This window comes from Delphinapterus leucas, chromosome 1 (genome assembly GCF_059928025.1).
Source record: "Delphinapterus leucas isolate spDelLeu-1000000601 "Yukka" chromosome 1, BTC_Dleu_Yukka2, whole genome shotgun sequence".
Taxonomy (NCBI): domain Eukaryota; kingdom Metazoa; phylum Chordata; class Mammalia; order Artiodactyla; family Monodontidae; genus Delphinapterus; species Delphinapterus leucas.
This window is the reverse complement of record NC_143129.1, coordinates 173,394,711-173,417,601: the sequence shown is the minus strand read 5'-3', so window position 1 is coordinate 173,417,601 and position 22,891 is coordinate 173,394,711.

The following is a 22,891-nucleotide window of genomic DNA, read 5'->3' as shown; positions in this document are numbered from 1 at the left end:
CTTACAGAAAAGTTTCAAGAATAGTACCAAGAGCTCCTGGATATCCATCATCCATATGCATCACTTTAACACTTTGCCATGTTTGCTTTTTCGTTCTTTCATACATATATATTCATATTCGTACTTTTTCTGAACCATTTGAAAGGAGGCTGTGTGATGCCGCCCTTCGCCTTTATATTCCCGTATATATTTTCGAAGAATAAATATCTTATCTTACATAACAACAGATCACACAGCCATACAATCCAGGAGATTTAACATTGATACAAAGCTTTCATCTAATCCATAGCGCTCCCTGGGGGTTAAAAGTCACTTCCCTCCCAGTTTCTTGGACAGTTCAGCTGTGTCTGGGGTAAATTCCTGGTGCCAAGCAATGTGAGTCCCAGGCAGGGCTCCCCTGGGTTAGTCTGGACTTCAGATGAAAATCATGCTGGCAGTTCTCAAATCATCTACCCTAGGGGTTCCACTGATGGAGGGAAGACATCACTTTGGAGTGGGGTTGGGTTGAAGAGAAAATTCTACTTTAAAGAAAAAAGGTGCAAAACCACTGGGAGGCCCGTCTTTTCATCTTACATTTGAGAGGGTGAAGCCGGCTGCTCTGGGCCACCCTGGGATTTAATGGGCAGTCGAGCAGGGATCTGAAACCAATTATTCATTTAACCGACGTTTCTGGAACACAGTGGCGGGGGGCTGGGGGCGGATACGCTGCACCCCAGAGTCGCAGAGATGACAGACGCCAGGCCCGTCTTGCAGAAGCTGCCTGGCTGACACGTCATCCGTGCGGTTCTGCTGAGGTGGGTTCTGAGCCTCCATTCTGGTCCAGGGACCCCAGAGAAGGGAAAATAGCCTGTGAACCGGCAGGAGCTTTTCCAAGAACCCTAGTGTTCTTTTAACAGACATTTGTTCTACCAGCAAACTTTTGAACGTTCAGCAAACATCGGTCCATTCAACAAATATTTGCTCGCTCGTGCGTGTTGACTCAGTTCCTGCCCTGTGCCTACGAGGGTGGGGATCACAGACACGGCATTAGCGAGGGGAAGACAGAGCGCCAGGCGATAGGAGGCCAGGCCAGTCCCCGGCAAAAGACTCAGGGTGGTAGAATCTCTTCTTCCGTCTCTCCCTGTCCCTGCCTCTGCCACCGCACCCCACAGCATAAGGGATGGGATGACCCCAGCTCCCTTCTCCCAAGGGCTCACTCCCAAACTTCTCCTTTATAAACAAAACCCTACACAACACTGAGTGGAGGTGCGGGTCCCTGTCCAACTTGAGCAGATCGTGCTTTCTAGAGAGCAGCCCAGCGAGAGTTACTGGAAATCTCTCCAATGGGCACAACATTTGAGCCAGCAATTCCACTTCTAGGAGTTTAATCTAAGGAACCCATAATGGGATGTGCTGAGGTTTAGCCTTAAGGATTGTTTAGAAGAGTGCAAAATAGTCATCAACCTGAATGTCTGCTTGGGGAGGAAAATCATGGCCCTTCTTGGGCCCTAGAATGTGAGGCATCCTGTGACAGCCTTGGACAGGAGGATGTGAAATGGCAGGCGAGACAGTTCCAATATATTAAGGAAAAAAAGAGTGTTCAAAGTAGGATTCATGGGAAAATCCAAGTTTTAAAGAAATATATACACACATGGGAAAAATCTGATAGGATATACTTTGGAAAAGTTAAAAATGAGTCATCTCTGTATGAAGCATTACAAATGATTTAAAATTTTTTTTTCTTAATTATGTGGTCCTGGTTTTCTACATTTTCTGTACTGAATATGCATTAGTAGTATAATCAGAAAATAATGCACAGAAATATAACTTTTCCATTAAATTCAGTGGAACACCCATTGTTAACCCTTCCCCTGCGCAGCTGCAAACCTCTGTTACAGACACGACACCATTTCTAGACATTCGCCCAAGGAAAACATATGACCCTCAACCCCAAGTGGTGGTTCTGATGATCACATCGGCACTGCTGGGTCCTGGGCTTCATACCCTCGTGTCTTATGTGTGCATGCACATGTGTGTACAGACACATGTGTACACAGGTGTGTTTCTTGGGGCTGGGCATGCCACCAGCGGATGGCAAAGTAGGGGCTGGGGCCATCATCTCAAACCCAGAGACGAGAATGACCTATGACTACTGGAATCAGTTCTTAAAGCTGCTTTTATCATTTCTAGGAACTTGGGCTCACTGGGCCTCTCTCCCCATCCCTTCCGCATCCCACCCCAAACGCACACTCACACATTCAAGAGACACACATGCCAATACACACTCCTCCTAACCGCAAGGCATGGTTTCTCTTTGCTAAGAAAAAACCAGAAGCAGAAGGATTAAGAGATACCTGTGGTGACCTCGTGTGTCTGCAAAATCCCTGCTGGGAGCGCTCCAGCATCTGCTCATATACGAGGTGTGCTTCCCAGTATGAGGCATCTGTATGAGCCGTACACATGTGCTCTTGGTGGTACTTACATGCGCCCACACATAGGGGCATCGTGGGACCGTGAAAAGAGCCAGGCATCCGGCTTCCAAGTCCAGCTTTGCTGTTCAACAACCTCGTGAATTTGGGAGAGTCGGAGCCTCTCCAAGCCATTGTTTCCCCTGGGATGTGGGAAGGATGGGTGTGGACATGATCTATAAATTGCAAAATGCTATCCACATTGATTATTATGTATACACAGGCTCGTATTTATTATAATAATAGTAATCCTAACATTCAGAAAATCTGCCTCTCCTCTACACCTGTCTGGGGTGCTGCTACAATAGACTATCTCTGCTATGCTCGCCTCCCTCCTCTGCGCCTGCATCATGCTAATTGCAAAATCTTAGCATTTTCAAATCTAGCTCTGGGGAAAGGCTCCTAGAAGTTACCTAGTCAGAGACATGAAGGAGAGCAGGGTGAACACCGCTGGTACCTGCTGGGGAGCGTGTAGCTTAGGCCATGTGGCTTCAGGAAGCTCAGAGAGGGCACCAGCCCTTAGCTGCGGAGCCAGGGCAGAAGCCTCAAGCAAGCGGAGTCAAAAGACCCAGGAACTCCCACTAGCTCACCCCAGAGAGGGGAAGAGCCAGGCCCAGGGGCCCTGCTGGCTGAGCTGGCCAGGCTGGGATTTATGGGCCCCTCTTGGACACGTTAAAGATCACATTAAGTGCAATAAATGTAGATCACGCTCCTAAATAAGCTGAGATTTATCCCCGGATCCTCTCCGCAGGGGCCAGCCCCATAAATCCTGCCCGAGCCTGTCCCCTGGCCAAGGGATGGGGGAGGGGAGGGGAAGAGAGGGGAGGGGGGAGGGGCGAGGAGTGGGGAGCAGTTCCAGGTATTGAATGACTTGGAGCTGACAGGGGGCTCTTGATGAGGGTGAAGAGAAGGGGTGGGGCAAAGATGGGGCCCAAGCTGTGTGCCCCAGCTCCATTCTCTGCCATGCCCTTCCCTGCCCACCCTCTGCTGGTCCCTGCCTGCATATGATCTTGCTATAGACATAGAAATAATAATGACTCTTCGAAACGGGAAGCTCAACCCTAACAAATATTGCCTTTGTCCACGGTGTGGGAGGGCCCTCTATTAAGAAAAATGTATTGTAGGAAAATGCAAATTTACAGGCCAATAAATTACGAGATGATTAGTCACGTTGCAGTCTTTCTTCAAAGGATTCTTTAAAGGCTGTTCTCGTTCATTTAAGTGTCTCTTTATAGCTCAGTAACTTCCAGACTGAGAGGCTGGGAGGCCCCATGGAGGGCAAGGGAAACTGGGAAGATGCGGAGAAGAAGGGAGAGCTCGTCTCCATAACCAGACTGGGGGAAAAATCATCCCCTAAAGGGCATCAGAGTCATCTGGATTGTGTTGGTACAACAGATGTTTGCCCAGCACCTGTTCTATACCAGGTACAGTCCCAACATTAGGGAGACAACCAGACAGGATGCCCCTGGACCTCCACCGAGTTCCCGGGGTGGGGTGGGGTGGGAAGATTAACATTGATCAGATTCACCCTGGTTCCAGATTGACTAGATGCAGTTTACAGGCAATGGTGTCTGAGCACCCCTATTGCCAAATGTCAGGGACAGTCCGCGCGCATGATGGTTGAAGGAAAGGTGAATTAATAGATGGAATTTTTAAAAAGGAAAAGCAAATATAAATGCCATGGTTTCTCTAACTTTTCCCAAAGAACAAATACGATGTTTGGCCTTCTTTGAACTAATTGCCCCAGAGTCCTTTGCTCTGTGACCTGGATCAAATCCCTCAACCGCTCAGCACCTCAAGCGCTATTGACCACAGGCAGACAGCAAGGGATGAGCTCATGCCCTGGCTGCTGGGATCACTGAGGAATCTCTTCCAAGGGTGAGGAGAGCCTGCTGGATCCCCTCCACCCACCACTTGCAGGCACACGGATTTTACAGTTTCCCAGGCTCTTCCTGCCCCTATGTCTCGGCTCCTGCTGTCCCTTTTGCCATAATGCCCTCTCCCCTCTTCACCACCTAGCAAACTCCTATTCATCCTGCAAGACCCAACTTATGTCAAGGACTTATTGCATTATGTTGGGATTTAGCCATTTGTGTGTCTGTTGCCCCCACTGGATTATAAGCTCCTTGAAGGCAAGGGTTAAGTTTTGTTGGTATAATTCTTAGAGCCAAGCACCATGCCTGGCACATAGATACTGTTCCATAATTATTTTCAGAATGAATGCCTCAAATTAATTGGATGTATAAATGACCTTGATCATCACAGTTACAGTTACTGAGTGTTGAGCATTCACGGTGGGCTTCTTCGTGCCTCACCTATCATAACCTTGCCAGGGAGGTTTTATAATCACTGTTTTACAAGAGGAAAAATTGAGCCTGGAAAATTTGAAGGCTAGTTCAAGATCAAAGAGCTGATAAAGGATACGGCCAGGTCCACTTAATGATCTATTACACCCTCATCAGTTCTCTTTTGTAAATTACAGTCACTTCCAGGGCAGGGATTGTGTTGTATTCACCTCTGGACGTATCCCCAGGACCCAGCATAACATGTGCACAAAACTGAATGACAATGAATCTGAAACCATTGTCATCTTGTTGACAAAATGACATTTGTTTTGATTTTCAAATCAACAACCAATGGGCTATTCAAGTGCTATGCCATGCCACAGTAGAACCTGAAACAAAAGGAAAGAAAGTGTGCACCCTATATATATATTTTACATAGCTTTTTAAAGTTAAGTTTTCTAGATTATTAAAGAATATTGAAAAGTGAAAGACAGGTTATTAAAACTCACATTATTTTAAGTTTAGATATTTTACTTCTACTCTAACCAGAATTTGTTGTAACGTTGCCTTCCTAGCGTGAATGGAAGCAAACTCATCAATTCAAATCAAAATTCAAAATCGATTTCTTTGCTTGTTTTGTTTTCAATTGAAGAGTCATAAATTATGACACATAAGAGAAAACTTTTTGAAAGTATGTTTGATGATGAGTATAAAACCATATCAAAAGATGTGAATATACTTCCCAAATATTTAAACTTAATATTGAGAATTTTAAGACATCTACTTTTCAGTTTTTTTCATATTTTTTCAACTGCTTTAATATTCTAGAAAAGATATGTTTAAAAAATAGATATAGATGTAACTGGGGTGTACATTTTTCTTTAGGCTCATGGCAGTGTGTTTTTATTTAAAATGATCTTTTGTTCATCATGGACTTTTTTGCATTAATTTTGTAAGTTGTGCGTTAAAATACTATTTACCTTGATTACTGAGTGTTTTTGGTGCTCCCTTAAAATTTATGCCCACCTAATCCTGGCCCTGCTAAATCCCAAGAGGAAGGATAAGGAGAAAAGGGCCTGCTCCTCTCCCACAGGTAACTGATACAAGCAGATACAGCTTCCCTGCAGGGCAAACTGTGATGTTCATCAAAAAACATTTAAATGTTCCTTTCCTTTGGCCGACCATAATTCCACCTCTGGAGGTTTATCTAAAGAAATCAAGAGCTACAAAGTTTTTTGTACAAGCATGTCCATCTCCTTGTTATTTATAACAGCTTAATGTTGGAAATAACCTGGTTGCCCAACCATAGGAGATTTGTTTTTAAAAATTCTGTTTATCCATGTGGCAAAATGTCATGCATCTGCTTTGAATCATGTTTTTTCAAAATGATATTTTTGAAGAATATTTAATGACATGGGAATATATTCAAGATGGCTTTTGTGGAAACTCACAATGAAAACTATATATCCCACATTATTTCATTTTTTAAAAACATATTTGTTTTGAGAAAAACCACAATACATGAAAATATTAATGGTGGTTTTCCCTGGATGGTGGAATTACAAGTGATTTTTTTCTTCCTTCTACTTTTCTTTGCATATGTCTTCTTTCTACTGTTTCGTTATATTTCCAATGAGTTTGTATTAGTTTTACAACCAGGAATTAAATTTTTGTCTATTTTTTTTGAGCTATAATTAACATATAAAAATAGTATTTTAAGTTAATTCATCCAATAAGCCTATACTTTAGAAGGTTTAGGAGAACAGGGAATAGGCCTGCTTTGCTCCCTGATACATTTCTAGTGCTCACAGCAGGGCCTGGCACATGGTAGGTGCTCAATAAACATTTGTTGAAAAACTGCTTATGAATAAGTAGTTCAAACACTCCTTTTATTAATCAAGACTCTTTTGGCTGAAGAGACAGAAACATAACTCAGTTTAAGGGAAAAAGAAAATGTATTGACTGACAGGTGAAGCTCCCAGATTTGAAAGACCAGTCTTGGGGATCAGGGCCAGTGCATCCGTCTCTCCTCCCTGCTTGGCTCCCCTGCTTTCAGGAGGGAAGATGGTCACTGACAGCTGCTGAGCGACCTCCTCCCAGCCCCACTTGTTCCCCAAAGGACAGATTCTGGGTAGGCCCCGCTATAATCTCACTTACCCTCTTAGCCAGCCCTGTATCTTGTAAAACTTCAGTGCCGCCAAATCCAGCATCCTTTAAAAAAATATTTTTGCACACCCTATATTCATAGGGTAGGATTTGCAAAGCTTGTGACACAAGTTTCAGTAACTTAAGGATTTCTAAAATCAAAGGTCTGATGGTCCTGAGGGTAATTAGACAGCCATGGCTACTGGACAAAGAAATTCCCCGAAGGTTTCTGTTCTTGGCTGACATGAAATTTCTCCCTCCCCCAATACGTGCACCCCAACCTGTTGGCAGGAACCATTTGACATTGACATTTACCGTTTTTGAAGCTCCCAGTGACATCGGTGGGAGACATCAGCTATCTGGGTGACAGCCTTAACAGGCCTGACGTAAGTAAGCCATCGAGTTCCCTAGGCTATCAGATTTCTGTACCTGGGGAATTCAGTGTGTGGGCAGTATTTGCATCCTTTGATAATTCTGCTGCAAGAGCTGAATTTAAATCAGAGAAGAGCTCGTTGTTCCAGGCACTCTGATGGATGACTTCATATACACAACCCTTACAACAAGGCAAAAATAAAACATGTAAGGCAGTAATTATAATGATCCCATTTTACAGATGAGGAAGCTGAGGGTCAAAATAGTTCACACAGCTGCCAAATGGCAGGGTTGGACTCTAAATCCAGGTGTTCTGACTCCAAATCCTACAATCTTTCCATGCCCCAAGTGTTTCCCAAGGGATGTAAGAACCACCAGATGGTATGCTAAAAAGAACTTTTGGGGCAAAGTATTTTGGGAAATGTTGCAAACTATTTCTCCCCCTTGGAAAGTCACAATATTCCTTAGCATATTAAAGGCTCTGAGAAGTCCTGCATGAAAGAAACTGGAGGGCTTCCCTGGTGGCGCAGTGGTTGAGAATCTGCCTGCTAATGCAGGGGACACGGGTTCGAGCCCTGGTCTGGGAGGATCCCACATGCCGCGGAGCAACTAGGCCCGTGAGCCACAACTACTGAGCCTGCGCGTCTGGAGCCTGTGCTCCGCAACAAGAGAGCCGCCATAGTGAGGGGCCCGCGCACCGCGATGAAGAGTGGCCCCAGCTTGCCACAACTAGAGAAAGTCCTCGCACAGAAACGAAGACCCAACACAGCCAAAAATAAATAAATTAATTAATAAAATCCTACCCCCAACATCTTCTTAAAAAAAAAAGAAAAAGAAACTGGATTGATTTTGTTCAACCTACTTTTTGCCTGAATTTATTTGACCATGTAACTCTTCTTCCTTTCCATGATAACTATATCTTGTGGAACACACTACAGGAACCACTGTGTTATGTCCCAACCTACTGTGTTCGTTCATTGTCACCACAGCTTGCTAGTGTTTGCACTGGCGTTTGATGATCTGTGGGAGGTGTCTCAACTAATTTTATACTTTCAATGGCGTAAATATCAAAGTCCCTAAGATTCAGAGGGGATTCAAAATTATCATGGTTCTCACTCGCTCTTGGACGGTTTCTGGAGTGATAGAGGAAGCAGTGTAGTTACAGTGTTAGCCCTGGAAACTGCCCGTGACTCACAACCTCTCTGTGCCTTAGCGAGGGTGCATTACCGGCATCGTGACCTGTATGAAAACAATTGTAGTGCTTATGGATCCTGATGTTTACAGTAATTGCTGTTTCCTTTTCATTTGAACCAAGGATAACTTTGGGTGGAAAAGTGCGAGGGACAGTTCTTGCTTTGTCTCCCAGGTTTTCAGACCACGTGATTCCTGTGGAAACATCAATTTCAGTTCCTTCTACTGTGCCCACCGCCTGGCCAATCATGGTATCCACCCCCACCCCCCTGCCGAACAAAGCAATTGGCCCAAAGTGTGGGTAGTTGATCCAAATACAGCCAATGAGATTCCTACCAAGAGGTCAGATCTATGGACTCTGGGAGAGAACAACCTATTAGATCATAAGCTTTGTGGAGCTATTTTTCTCACCCCATGGAGAAAAGCTTCTCTGAGATATAAGCCAACACACAGAAGGAAACAGGGCTGAAACTATAGAGAGAGGGATAAAGAAGGGCAGTCAGGGTCTTGGTAACGTCACTTGTGTCCCTGGATCTAGTCATGCCTGACAGAGTCCCACCCTCAGTATTCTCAATTATGTGAGCCAATGCATTCCCTTTTAGCTTAAGCTCATTGGGGCTGTGTTTCTAGTTATTAGCAATATCTAAGAAAGTGTTGACGTATTCAGAAATTGGTATCCCAAAGTGGAGTATTATAAATGTGGAATTAGCTGAATTGAGGTGGGTAGTAGGTAGGAATGTAGTAAGTGGGGAGGACGGTAAGAAATTAGGTCCATGAGGTAAGGAGAGGTCACATCAGTCTGAACCTTGTAGACCAAGCTCAGGGTTTGGGGTATTATTCCAAGTGCAATGGACAGCTTCTGGAGGGTTTTAGACGTAGGACAGTGACCTAACGTGATTTATGTTCTTAAAAGATGGTACTGGTGGTTAGATGTAGAGTGGCTGGTGGAGGCAAAAGTAGAAATCAGAAGACCAGCTGGGGAGGAGGCTAGGGGGCTGGTCCGGGCAATGGTGGTGGTGGCTTGGACTACGATGAAGGGGGTGTGGGTAGTGACAACTGGTCATAATGGGATACCCTGGGGGTGGAGTTGAGCGTGTCTGCTCATGCACTGGTTGTGAGACGTGATGGAGGAGGGAGCAAAGGATGATTGTGTAGTGGATTCTGTTGGTCCCCACCCAGCTCTCCAGCTTCGCTGGGGCACCCATCCCCCACTCCTGTGAGTGCAGGCCAACCCCTTGTCTGGAAAATTGCCCTTAGCCAAAGGGATCTAACTCACCAGAAACCCACCAATGACTGCCCCGCTAATGACTGACTGACAGAGGGTTACAAAAGGCAGGCCTCCTTCCCATTTCAAGGTGGGACTAACTCTGAGTCACAGTTCGCCCTCCAAAGCTCCCCATGGAATCCGGCTAAAGCTGGTCTCCAGCTGAGACCACAGCCCTTGCCGAGCTGCCCTAACCTGCTTCCCTCACTCCCTTCCTCCTGAGAGCTCTTCCCCAAGAAACCATTGCACAAGGACCCCTGGCTCAGGCCCTGCTTCCAGGAAAGCCAATCTAAGACAGCATCTATGCTTTCGGCTGGATCACCTGGATACTGATGCCATTTGAAATGGGGAAGACTAGGGTAGAAGAGGTTTGTCTAGAAAATGAAGAGTTGATTTTGAACATGTTAAGTCAGAGATGCGGGCTAAAAGATGTCAAGAAACTATTTGGACTGGGAAAGTGGGAAGGCTCCATTAAGTATAAGTCCTGACTCTGTGGTATCACCCTGTGATATAAGGCGGGAGGCGGGTGAGTTGGGGTGGGAGAGCTTGAATGGGGTAGGGGCTTAGGTGGACAATGGAACAGAGTAAGCGCTTGATGATCATGGGAGAAAAGTCTGCCCTTGGCACAAACAGATGGCCACTTTGGACTATTCATTTTCAGCCTCTAAGCCTTAGTTTCTCTACTTATAAGAACTGGAGGGATTCTTCTAGTTCTGACATCTCCCCCAAGGCCCTGCCTTCTCCTTTAGGAGCACTTTCCCTCACATTCTGACCTGGTTCCCAAACAGTTTGGCTTGGGCTTTCTCCCACCTCCCTGATTTAGTGGGTCTATACACTAATTCACACTGAAGTGTTAATGACTAATAAAAGGTGGGCTTGTATCTAAACATGCACTTGGAACTTGTTTAGTAACTCTATACTGAGCATGAGTCAATGGTTTAAGTCTTATGCCTGGTGCTATTATGGAAGATTCCAAGAGAAGGAGGGTAAAGCCCTTGCCTTCAATCCTGGAACCCAAACAAGAGAGACCTTGCTGAGCCCTCGGGAGCTTTCCAGTGAGCCAGGGGCTTCCCAGATAGTCTCTTTAGTCCTTCACATTACAAGGCAGATTGTTTTTCTCCCTGTATGCAGAGAGGGATGCAAGGGAGGAGGGGAGTGAGATTGCAACCAGAATTGTCCACATCCCCTCTGTAAGCACTTTCCTCTGTGCCAGATAGCCCTCGATTCAATCTTGGGTGGTTGGATGCCCCCTTTCTGTGATGAGACTCTCACTAGGAATGTAGACGGATTCAGTAGTTCTAGGGTGGACCTGGGATTCCGTATTTTAAAGATGAATCTACAGGCAGACAGGTTTGGAAAACACTAGAAATGTGCACCTTCTTTCTCCTGGATCCTGAAACAATTCTGCAGTGAGACGTCTGTTTGGAGTTCAACAGTCCTGGGAGTGAACCTGGCTCTGCCAGGCACTAGCTGTGTGGCCTTGGGCAAGTCACTTCACCTCTCTGAGCCTGTTTTCTCATCTGAAAAGTACAGACAAGAATAACTGCCCATATGAAAGAGGGGAAAGCTAAATGAGGACAAGGTACAGTGCCTGGTACAAGCAGGCACTCAGCAAGTTGTCCTGGTCACTGATGCTCTTGTCACTGCACGTACATGGCCATCTGGTCCTGAGAACACAGGCTTCTCTTGCATCCCACAGGTAGTCTCTCCTTGGCATTCAGGACATTCATATCACTGGCTCCGGCTTCCCACATCAGCAGTGAACTCCCCTCCCCTCTTGCCAATGCCTCCTGAATACTCACTTCTTCCATGGGGCCTCCCAGCGCTGATCTCACCCCGGGCCCTATCAGCTGAGCCCTGGGCAGCATCTCTCCCACTATCTCAGCTCCCCACACCCAGCAGGGCCTGGGTGGGGCTGGGCAGGGGGCTGGGCCCTTGTGTCTGCAGCCCAGGCAGCTGAGTTGTTGCTAACTGGGGCACGGGGGAAGGGCACAGGGGTAGGAGCACACAGAGTTTGCTGGCTGCAGGATGCCTTGAGTGGGGCCTCTCCCCGCTCTGTGCATGGGGATGGCAGCTATCCCCTCACAGGGCTGTGGAGAGAAATCAGTGCAGTAGTGGGCGGAAAGCACGTGGTCACCCAGAGCTGTCATTGCCAGTTCCTTCCAGAAGCCTGGTGTCTCCCAGGCCAAGGCAGTAGAGGGAGGCTTTTCCATGTAACTCAGGGTGGGGAAGAAGACGCACTCTTTGCATGGCATGGCAGAGGAGGTGTCATGCAGGAGGCTACTCTTCCCAGGGCAAAGATCCTACCGTGTCTGTCTGTCCGTTTTGAATACTCCAATGGGACCTCAGACCAAGCCTTGAAGGTATGCCTACCCTACACACTCGGGATCAGAATCCATGAGAAAGAGTGGAGGGGTAGATAAAGAGAGGTGGAGGGGTGTGGGGGGAGTCACAGAAAGGGGAGGGGTTGAAAGGACCAGTGGGGAGAGAATCAGGACAGAGAAAGCCCAGGAGGCTCATTCTCCAGGACCAGGTGCTGTTGCTCTGATGGGATCCTGGGGACAAGGAGACCAGTGGGGAAGCAGCTCCCAGACCTCCAATCCCGGGGAACTCAGTCCACCTAAACCCATGTATGCTCCAACTGAGGACGACAAGGTCGTTCTGTGCTGGCCCCTCACTCTGTCTTCTATGATAATGAAATAATAATAATAACACTCTGATGGGATCCTGGGGACAAGGAGACCAGTGGGGAAGCAGCTCCCAGACCTCCAATCCCGGGGAACTCAGTCCACCTAAACCCATGTATGCTCCAACTGAGGACGACAAGGTCGTTCTGTGCTGGCCCCCTCACTCTGTCTTCTATGATAATGAAATAATAATAATAACACTCTGATGGGATCCTGGGGACAAGGAGACCAGTGGGGAAGCAGCTCCCAGACCTCCAATCCCGGGGAACTCAGTCCACCTAAACCCATGTATGCTCCAACTGAGGACGACAAGGTCGTTCTGTGCTGGCCCCCTCACTCTGTCTTCTATGATAATGAAATAATAATAATAACACTCTGATGGGATCCTGGGGACAAGGAGACCAGTGGGGAAGCAGCTCCCAGACCTCCAATCCCGGGGAACTCAGTCCACCTAAACCCATGTATGCTCCAACTGAGGACGACAAGGTCGTTCTGTGCTGGCCCCCTCACTCTGTCTTCTATGATAATGAAATAATAATAATAACACTCTGATGGGATCCTGGGGACAAGGAGACCAGTGGGGAAGCAGCTCCCAGACCTCCAATCCCGGGGAACTCAGTCCACCTAAACCCATGTATGCTCCAACTGAGGACGACAAGGTCGTTCTGTGCTGGCCCCTCACTCTGTCTTCTATGATAATGAAATAATAATAATAACACTCGTTGACACATACAGTAGTTACTCTTCATCAGGCATGGTTCTGGGAACAATACGTATTAACTCAATTACCCTCACAACAACCCCAAGAGGTGGGTAGCCTTATTATCTCTGTCTTGGAGATGAGGAAACTAAGGCACAGAGAGGTTAAGTAACTTGCCAAGGGTCACACAGCTACTAAGTAGTGGAGCTGGGATTGTCAGTCTCTCAGAGTCATGCTGGGTTTGCATCCTCTCTTCCTTCTCCCCTCTTCTTCATTGCTGGAATGTTCCCACATGTCCCTCCCCATCTTCTTTTCACTCCTTGGTCTGGCCCCTGGCCTGCAAATAGTGGCAGTTCCACTCTACATTATTAATCCCCTGCCAGACTTGTCACCAAGAAGCTTGTGTTTAAGTGCCGAAGTAGCCACAGGCCCCCTCCAGGACCTGACACCAGTCTGTCTCTCCAGTTCAGCCTTGCCTCACCCTAAGCCCCACCAGGCAGAATTTCTGGCCGTTTCCCTATGGCGCCTGGCTGCTTCTTGCTGACCCCTCTGCCTAGGAGGCCCCTGCTCCATCTATTTAGAGGGCTCTTACTCTTCTTTCAGTGATCAGAGTAAGCAGTGTTTTCACAGCAGGAAAATGGTGGAAACTTCTTAAATGCCCAGAAATAAGGGATTTATTGAACAAATGGGGAGCAATCTATACATTAGAATAGTATGCAGCCATTAAAATTGCTCCCAGAGAAGAGTAAGCTCCTAGGACATGGCAGGCGTTGTGTTAGGTGTCCTAGGCCCATTGAATTCTCACAACTGCCCCGTGAGGGAGGCCCCGATTTTCTTTCCCTGTACAGATGCAGAAAGTGAGGCTCAGCGATAACAATCTGACACAAGCAGTGGGGCCTGGTTTGGGCCCAAGTCTTCACTGCCCATGCCCAGAACCTCTAAGCTATGCTTATGGTGCAGGAAGTGTTTATGAACATGGTATTGCATGAGCGTCAAAGCAAGTTGCCAAATGCTATAGAAGGCGTGACCCCAGTTTGATTAGCAAGGATACACTTGCACAGAAAAATAATCACGCGCCTTTTATCTCTGCTTGTTTCTGGATCTTGGGTGGGCTTGGAGTTCATTTTTATTCACTTCCTTCTGTTTGTCTTCCTTCTTCATTCTGTACAGAGAGTGTACCTGACTTGTATAAGATAGTTCTTTCCTACCAGCCTTGTTTCATACTTTGAATGGTCTCCAGGCCCAAGTCGCCTCATCTAAGCAAACTTTCCTGCCCTCTCTGCCCACGCAGGCAGCTCAGCCAGCCATGTGTGCTCCCACCTGCCTCTGGGGCCTGCACAACCTGTGTTCTCACGTCCATCACAGCCCCCAATCTTTATGGATACTCACTGCTTATTGCCCCTCCCCACCCCGCATTGGACTGAAGACTCTAACAAAGGGCCCTCCCCCATGCCTGCCCCGCCCATCACACATCTCCTCTCTCCAGAGCCCCAGCGTGAGGTGTGGCCTGTGGTAAGCACCCCATGCTTGTGAAGTGCCCCACAGAATGACTGCCACTGCCCAGCTGTAGGGTGAGAAAATGGGTGGTTCCCAGGCCAGCCCCAAGCAGGAGTCCTGGTTCTCCACCAGGGGCTGCCCAAGCAGCACTCCCAGAGCGGGAGACGCCCTGCCTGGGTAAAAACCTATGATTCAGCTGCCACGGAGGGATGACCTGATACCCATGTTCTCTAAGGGCGCACTTTCCACCACCCCAGGGAGAAGGGATGCTCCCTGCTCCCCGCGCCCCACTCCCCACCCATGAAGAGGTGACAGCCCAGCCCAGATCTCTGCCTTGCGGTCAGCTCTCCACTCTACACAAGACTGTCACAAATGCACGTGTCCCCTGAGACGTGGACACACACAGATGGAAGTATATACTCATGGAGACATGGGCATACACTCAGACCTGCACATACCAGAGACATGAGTACACAGAGAAACATGTAGACGCATATACAAACACATACCTGGACACAAAGACACGTGCACACGCACAGAACTGCGGACAGTCACAGGTAAGTGCGCACATCCAGACACGCGCACATACGCACGCAGACACGCCCCTCCTGAGAGACGTGGGCACAGGCTCATCGGAAGCCGTGTGGCAGAGAGGAAGCTATGAGGACCTGGAGAACTTCAGGCACTTGGGTTCTGGCCCTGACACTGCTGACAATTCGTGGTGTGACCTTCAGCAAGACACTTTCCATGCTGGGCCTCAAGCTCCATAATTTTAAAATGTAGTCACTCCAATAAACTTAAAAGGTTAGCATCTGCAGAGCGAGGGGCCGGGTAAGCCAACGCACTTTAGATCTGGAAGCGTCCTCAGCGGTCTCGTCCAATGCCCTCCTTACGAAAGCGGAGGAAACAGACATGGAGTGACTTTTTCAAGGTCCCACGGAGAGACCACGCAGATGAGAACTAGAATGCAGGTCTCCCGACCCGAGCAGGATTTTATCTGATTGACACTATTTAGAGAGTGATGGATTGGGATCTACTCTGAGATTCTTCAGACCTATTAATACCTTACCTTTCCTTTTGCCTTCAAAACGAATTCAATACTATAGGCAAAATATATACAATCTGCTGGGGTTGTGGAGAAAAAGACCTCGGGACGGTTGCATGGGCCAAACGCTGCTGGGGGCTCAGTGGTTACTCCAAGTAGTGGGCCGCTGCTCGCACAGGAGCAGGCAGAATCTGAGAGGTCCCGGGGCCTGAACCAGAGGTGTCCTCTTGTCCTGGCAATGGGCATCGAACACTTCGTACTTTGCACTCCCTTTGACAGAAGAATTCCTCCCGTAGGAATTTTTTGGGAAATAATTGAGGATGTTGGGGAATGGTTTATCTACAAGTATGTTCATCCCAATGTCAGCTATGTAACAGCTAAAATATAGACACAATTTAAATAAGTAAAATTGGGGGTAAATCTATCAGGGATAAATTACCCCATAGTCAGAATAACCATGAAACTTTTTATAATCATTTTTTCCCAAAGGATACTTAACTGCACATGGAGATGACCACGGTGTTTTATGAAGGAAAAAGAGCCTGTAATAAAGCAGCAAGAAGAGGTGCCATAGCTCGGAGATGAGAGGCATAGATTCTAGAATTAGATGGAAGGGAAAAAAATGAGATGGAATGAAAAGAAATTCACCAGTATTTTAACTCTATTATTTCTGGATGGTGGGTGGGTTTTGCTTTCATTTTTATTCCTTTCTTTGTGTTTATCTGCTTTTCTTCATTTTGTGCAGAGAACGTGCATAACTTCTATAAGACAGCATGACCCACCCACCATGCTACATGCTTTAAATAGACTCCAGGCCTGCATCACCTTGTCTAGGCAACTTGTTCTGCTCTCCCTGCCCACCCAGGTAGCTCTGCCCCCTTGCCCCTGCCTGCCTGTGGGAGCCTCTACCACTTAGCAGCTGTGTGACCTCAGGTAAGCGCTTAATCTCTCTGAGCCACAGGTTCCCCATCCAGAAAAGGAGCATGATCATGGTACATACATCATAAGGTCATGTATATACATACATCATGGTACATACATCATAAGGTCAGCAGAAGGGTTAAAGAATACGATATATTTCATTTGCTTAGTGCAAAACCCGGCACGTTGCAAGCATTTGGAAAAGCATACTATATATCTGTATATATGTGTTTGCATGCACACACACTCACACATATTCAGACACACAAACACATATATATAAATTAGTGGGATATACATAAAATATTAGAAGTGCATCTCTTGAGTTTTGTTTTCTCATTTTTTATTACTTTGGAAATCAGGGGAAACAAAAGGTTATGAAAAAAGAAAGGAAAATGTCACCCCTAATACCACTGTGTATGACACAGTGGGACCCTGGCAGCACTGGAGAACAAGGACTAAAACCCAGCCCTCCGCATGCCTAGCCCAGTGATCCTTCCTCTGGACCACGCACGGGAGGGCAGATGCTAAAGGATATCGGAGCCAAAGGCTGATCACGGTGAGTCAGAAGAGCCCAGAATGGCATGTATAGAGTGGACGAAGGAGCCTGATTGTAGGGAGAACAAAAAGGGAGAAAGTAAGTCAGACAGGGCTTCCCTGGTGGCGCAGTGGTTGAGAGTCTGCCTGCCAATGCAGGGGACACGGGTTCGAGCCCTGGTCTGGGAAGGTCCCACATGCCGCGGAGCAACTAGGCCCCTGAGCCACAACTACTGAGCCTGCGCGTCTGGAGCCTGTGTTCCGCAACAAGAGAGGCCACGACAGTGAGAGGCCCGTGCACCGCGATGAAGAGTGGCCCCCGATCGCCGCAACTAGAGAAAGCCCTCGCACAGAAACGAAGACCCAACACAGTCAAAAATAAATAAATAAATAAAGATTTATTTAAAAAAAAAAAAAAAAGTAAGTCAGACAGATATGATCGCTCCATTTTACAGAGGAGGAAACCGAGGCTCAGGGTGGTGGAGTGACTTGCCTGAGGCCCCTTGGCAGTCACTGCCTGAGCCAGGATTTGAACCAAGGCCTGTTGATTTCAAAGTGTATATTGACACCATTTCTCTTTAACTGATGGAGTCATACAGAACGGTGACTTTGCAGGTACAGAAAAATGCAAAGCCTCCAAGGTTGGGTCTGGTTGCCTTGAAGGTTCACCTGGCTGCAGGAACTCAGAGGTCAGTTGGGTGAGATGTCATTGATTTCCAGAGTCCTTTGGCCCCCGGAGCTGTTGGTTCTGATTGCAGTTAAAGATGTGGAAACTGCAGTCCCAGTGTGCCTGGGCTCTTCGTGGTCCTCCTGGAGCAGGAAAGCCAAGCTCTCGTAGCCCCTGCGTCTCCCAGCTTCTTCTCATGGGTTCATCGTCTGCCGTTTTGTTGTCGCCAGTTCAGGCCACCCTGCTTCTGCCTGGTGAGTGGCCTCTTTCAAAGCTGAGCTGGCCTTTCTCCGCCTTTGACAGTCGATCCATTCAAAGGCGGGCCTGCATCTCCACAAGCAGGTCGGTGTTGTCACACAGGCAGATCTCTGCCACAGCAGGCACATGGGTGTGCAGGTGGGTGTCCGCATGCCCTGATATCTAGGTGTGCCCTTAGTGCAGGAGGCAGGGCGGGGGTGAGAAGAGACAGCCGGTGGCCAGGGGGAGGGTGGCCAGAGACCGTGCCTTGGGACACACAAGGTTACTTGCAGCTCCACCAGAAAGCGCTCTGTCGTCAAATAAGCTTGAGAAATGCCAGAAGTTATAGCTCTTTCTTTAAATTTACAGTATATACATTACTGTGATGAGGGCTCTGAGAAGGAAAGGAAGGAAACTTTGTTAACTTTTAACCGATAATTTCCATATTTTTTCCCTCCTTCCTTCCTCCCTCCCTCCCTCTCATCCTTCCTTCTACAAATGTTTAGTAAGTTCCTAATATCCACCAGGGACCGTCCCATGTACTGGGGATACAGCAGTGAGCAAAACAAAGCAAGGCTCCTTGACCCCGTGGGGCTGACATTCCAGCTGAAGGAGACAGACAATAAACATAACAAGTAAAACAGGGAATATTCGGTGTGGTGGAGGCAAGTGCGATGGAGGAGGATAAGGCAGGCAAGGAGGATGGAGAGCAGTTTGCAGTTTTAAGTATGTTGGTGAGGAAGCCCTAACTGAGAAGGTGATATTTGATCTACAACCTACAAGAGGCAAGGAAGCCCAGGTTGGGGGGTGGGGAGCATTTCAGGTGGAGGGACCTGCAAGTGCAAAGGCCCTGAGGCAGGGGGAGGCCACCAACCCTCCCCCACCCTTGACCCAGGACACATTTTAGCATCTACCAAAGCAGTCTGAGAAACGTAGAGAGGTTAAGAACAAGGCTTTAGTCAGAAAGACCTACGTGATTATCCCACTTTATCTCTTCCACTAGTCCATGCGAATTTTGGCAAATGATGCCATTTCTCAGAGTCTCAGTTTTCTCATCCAGAGAACAGGGGTAACAACATGCACCTACTTCATAGAGCCACTGTGAGGTGCAAATGAAGCCACACTTGCACGTGCCTTCACTCTGCCTGGCCCATGGGAAACCCCCATCAGTGTCAACTCTCGTTGTCACGATTAATGTTATTGCAGCTGCATAAGGAATCGTCTCACCCCTGGGGGACCCATCACATTCCGAGTCCACTGCTGAATCCTCCAAGTGTCAGGCAGCAAGGGATGGAGGCAGACATCAGTTCTCATAGAGGCCAGGGGCTCAGAGGGAGGGAGCACTCCTCGCGGGAACCCTGCTGTCAGCTGCTCCTGTGCCAAATAATCCCTGGATGATAAGGAGGAACGGATCAGAGAGAACGCAGGAGAAATCCTAGATGAACGGCCGAGACAAGGCCACCTAGGTAGAGGCCAACACGGGCTTGCTGAGTGTCCCCTGTCGCCCTGTTAGCCTTCCCTGCCCCAACTCTGGGCTGTGGGAATTGGCCTCCTAAAGCACCAGGACCAACAGGAATTTCAAGTACTCTCTCTCACACTCCTTCCTCAAATACGTAAATCTCCCTCTTTCCCCCACCAGCTAACTTTTCACTGTAAGCTCCCCACCCTCACCCCGGAGCTGTCTCCTTCCTGCTGAGACTGTAGGGTGGTTTATCCAAGAAGTATTTGTGAGCACCGGCTATGTGCAGCCACTGTGACAGGCACTTGGGATACAAAACAATCTCCCTTCTCTCATGGAGCATTCAGACCAGTGGTTCTCAAAGTATGGTCCTCAGACCATCAGTCCCAGCATCACCTGGGAACTTGTGAGAAATGAAGATCCTCGGTCCCACCCCAGACCTATGGAATCAGAAATTCTAGGGTGGGGCTCAGCAATCTGTGTTAAGTCTTCCAGGTGATTCTAACGCACGCCAAAACGTGAGGTCCCGTGGTCTAGAACAGCGGTGCTCAACCAGGCATAATTTTGCGTGTGCACGCAGGCACGCGCGCGTGCACACACACACACCTGCCCCGAGGTATTTGGCAATGTCTACAGATATTGTTGATAATCACAGTGTGCAGGAGATGCTATTGGCATCTAGTGGATGGAGACTAGGCATGCTGCTAAACATTCTACAACACAGAGGGTGACCCTGCCCCAGACAGAGACTTATTTGGCCCCAAATAGCAATAGTGCCAAGATCAGGAAACCCTCGTCTAGAGGCAAGAAGACAGAGAGACAGACAATGCACACTTATATAAATAAATGAATAAGATTGTTTCAGACAGTAAGTGCTCTTGAAGCAACTAATTTAGGGTAATAAGAGAGTGGCTAGTGGGGATGGTGATATTGGGTGACCAGGGGGGCCTCTCTGAGGAGGTGACTTTTGAGCTGAGACCTGGATGAAAACAGGGACCTGGTCATGAAACACTTGGGGAGAAGAAGATTCCAGGCAAAGGGAACAGCCAGTGCAAGGACCTAAAGTGGGCCGGAGCTTGATGTGTTGGAGGTTTGGGGAGAAGGCTGGATTATGACCCTGGTTGTAGGAAACCCTTCCTCCCTCCCTCCTTTGTTCCCACCCTCGCTCCCTCTTCCTTCCTCCCTTCCTTCCTTCAGCAAGTATTTATTAAGTACCTACTTGGTGCCAGGCCCTGTAGTAGACATTGGTGCCCTGCAAAGCACCCGGATGAGCTAGACTGAGTCACTGGTCAACAGAGAGGAAATTGAAGAGCAGAGAGTCCTTGAAACCAGGACTGGAGAGATGAATGGGGTGTGGGAATGATAGTGCAGGACCTGGTCTCCAAACATGAACTTACCCCTCCCAGTATTCACACCCCGTGCAATCCTCTCCCCTTGACCTTGAGCTGGCTTATGAATTGTTTTTGACCAATGGAGTGCTGTGGAAGTGATGCCTGTAACATCCAGGCTGGGTCAGAAGCCCTGCGGCTCTCACCTGGGTCTCTTATAGAATGCTCACTCCTGGGTTCTCTCTCTGGGAACCTAAAGAAAAAAACTCTTCCTGTTTCCTCTAGGCACAAGCACTTCTGACACCAGATGTGTGGGTTTTTCCACACCAAGCTATTCTCCAGTTCTTGGAGGAAACCAACTGGGTGTCCTACAATTGAACTCCGTTCTGACACTAACTGTCCAGAGTTAGCACAGACCTCACAGGTTAAGAACCCAATCTCTAAAGACTGCCCCCCACTTCTGATGCCAATCTCAAGTCCCAGGTGGTCCCCTGTACTTCTGACCAACTGGCTATAAATCGGGGGTTCCCATAACCCCCACCTCAGCGTCTGCCCTAACGGCACACAAAATTCAAGGAAACGTTAATTTGCATTTGCCAGTTTATTATAAAGGATATCACAAAAGGATAAGGAAGGAAGTGCAGAGCTCCCGTGCCCTCTCCAGGTGTGCCCCTCTCCCAGCACCTCCATATACGTTCACTGACCCGGAAGCTCTCCAAACCCATTCATTAGGGTTTTTGTGGAGACTCTATTACATCGGCATGGTTGATTAAATCATTGGGCATGCGTGATTGACTCAACCTCCAGCCCCTCTCCCTTTCTGGGAGGTTGGGGGGTGGGGCTGAAAGTTCCAACCCTCTAATCACACCTTGGTTTCCCTGGCAACCAGGCCCCAACCTTAGGGGCCTTCCAAAAGTCACCTCATTAACATAAGCTCAGGTGTTATTGAAAGGGGCTTATTATGAATAACAAAAGATGTTACCGGAGCTGGGGACAAAACCCAAATATTACAGCAAACATTACCAAAAAAAAATTATCACTCTTATCTCCTAGCAAATTACAAGGGTTTTAGGAACTCTGACCAGGAGCCAGGGATGAAGATCAAACTCTACAGTTTTATCATATCACAGAACCCAACTGCTATGCTGCTGAGAAGCGCGTGGCACCAGGGGTGGGGGGGTCAGGGAGGTGGGCACAGGCTCTGTGTTTCACAGCTCCAGCTCAGCCCAGCCCACCACCAGCATCAACCTCTGGCCATGCAAGGGTGCCATCTTGGATATTCCAGCCCAGTTGAACCCCACTGTCTGCAGCCTCAGTCAGCATCACATGGGGCAGAAGAGCCACCAGCTGAGCCCAGTCAATCCATGGGCACATGAGAGATCATAAAACTGTTGTTGTTTTCAGCCACTAAGTTTGGGGAGGGTTTGTCATGAAGCAATAGAGAGGTAAGACAGGCAGGATTCTGACACTTATGGGTCCTACCTTTGGGAAAGTCCCATAAACAGACATTCAAACACCCCAGGGCACTATGTGAGAAAAGCTCGGGGCAGCCGGAAAGGCAGTTGGGAGATGAACTACTTGGGTCCTGGCCCTGGTTCTTCTACAAGGTGCTGTGTGGTCTGGGGCCTAAACCTGTCTGGACATCAGGTCTCCTGGTCTCAGAGCACCGTTCTAGTTCTGCCATCCTTGGCTGGCTGGGTTCTTCGCTGATCTCTAATCAATCTGCAGACTCCTGCCTCCAAACATTTGCTCACGTTGATCACCCACTGGATGACCCACTGGAGTATTCCAGGGGGTCCCTGGGCATCCTCCCTGACAGTGCCAACGCGCCGCACATTCCCAGTAATGTTTCCAGAGCACGGGCTCGCTGGATCATACCGCCTGGGTGCAAATTCCGGCTCTGTCACCTCCTAGGTATGACTGAATAGGTCTGTTCACCTCCGTGTGCCTTAGTTTCCTCATCAGTAAAGTAAGAGAACATCTCTCGTGGGAGTAGTTGTATAGCCTTGATGAGACAGTTCATGTAAATGTTTAGCCCTGAGCCTGACCCAGGTCAGCTGCTGCTCTTAATTGCCCTCATTTCCTGTCTCACACATTTGTGCTCCATTG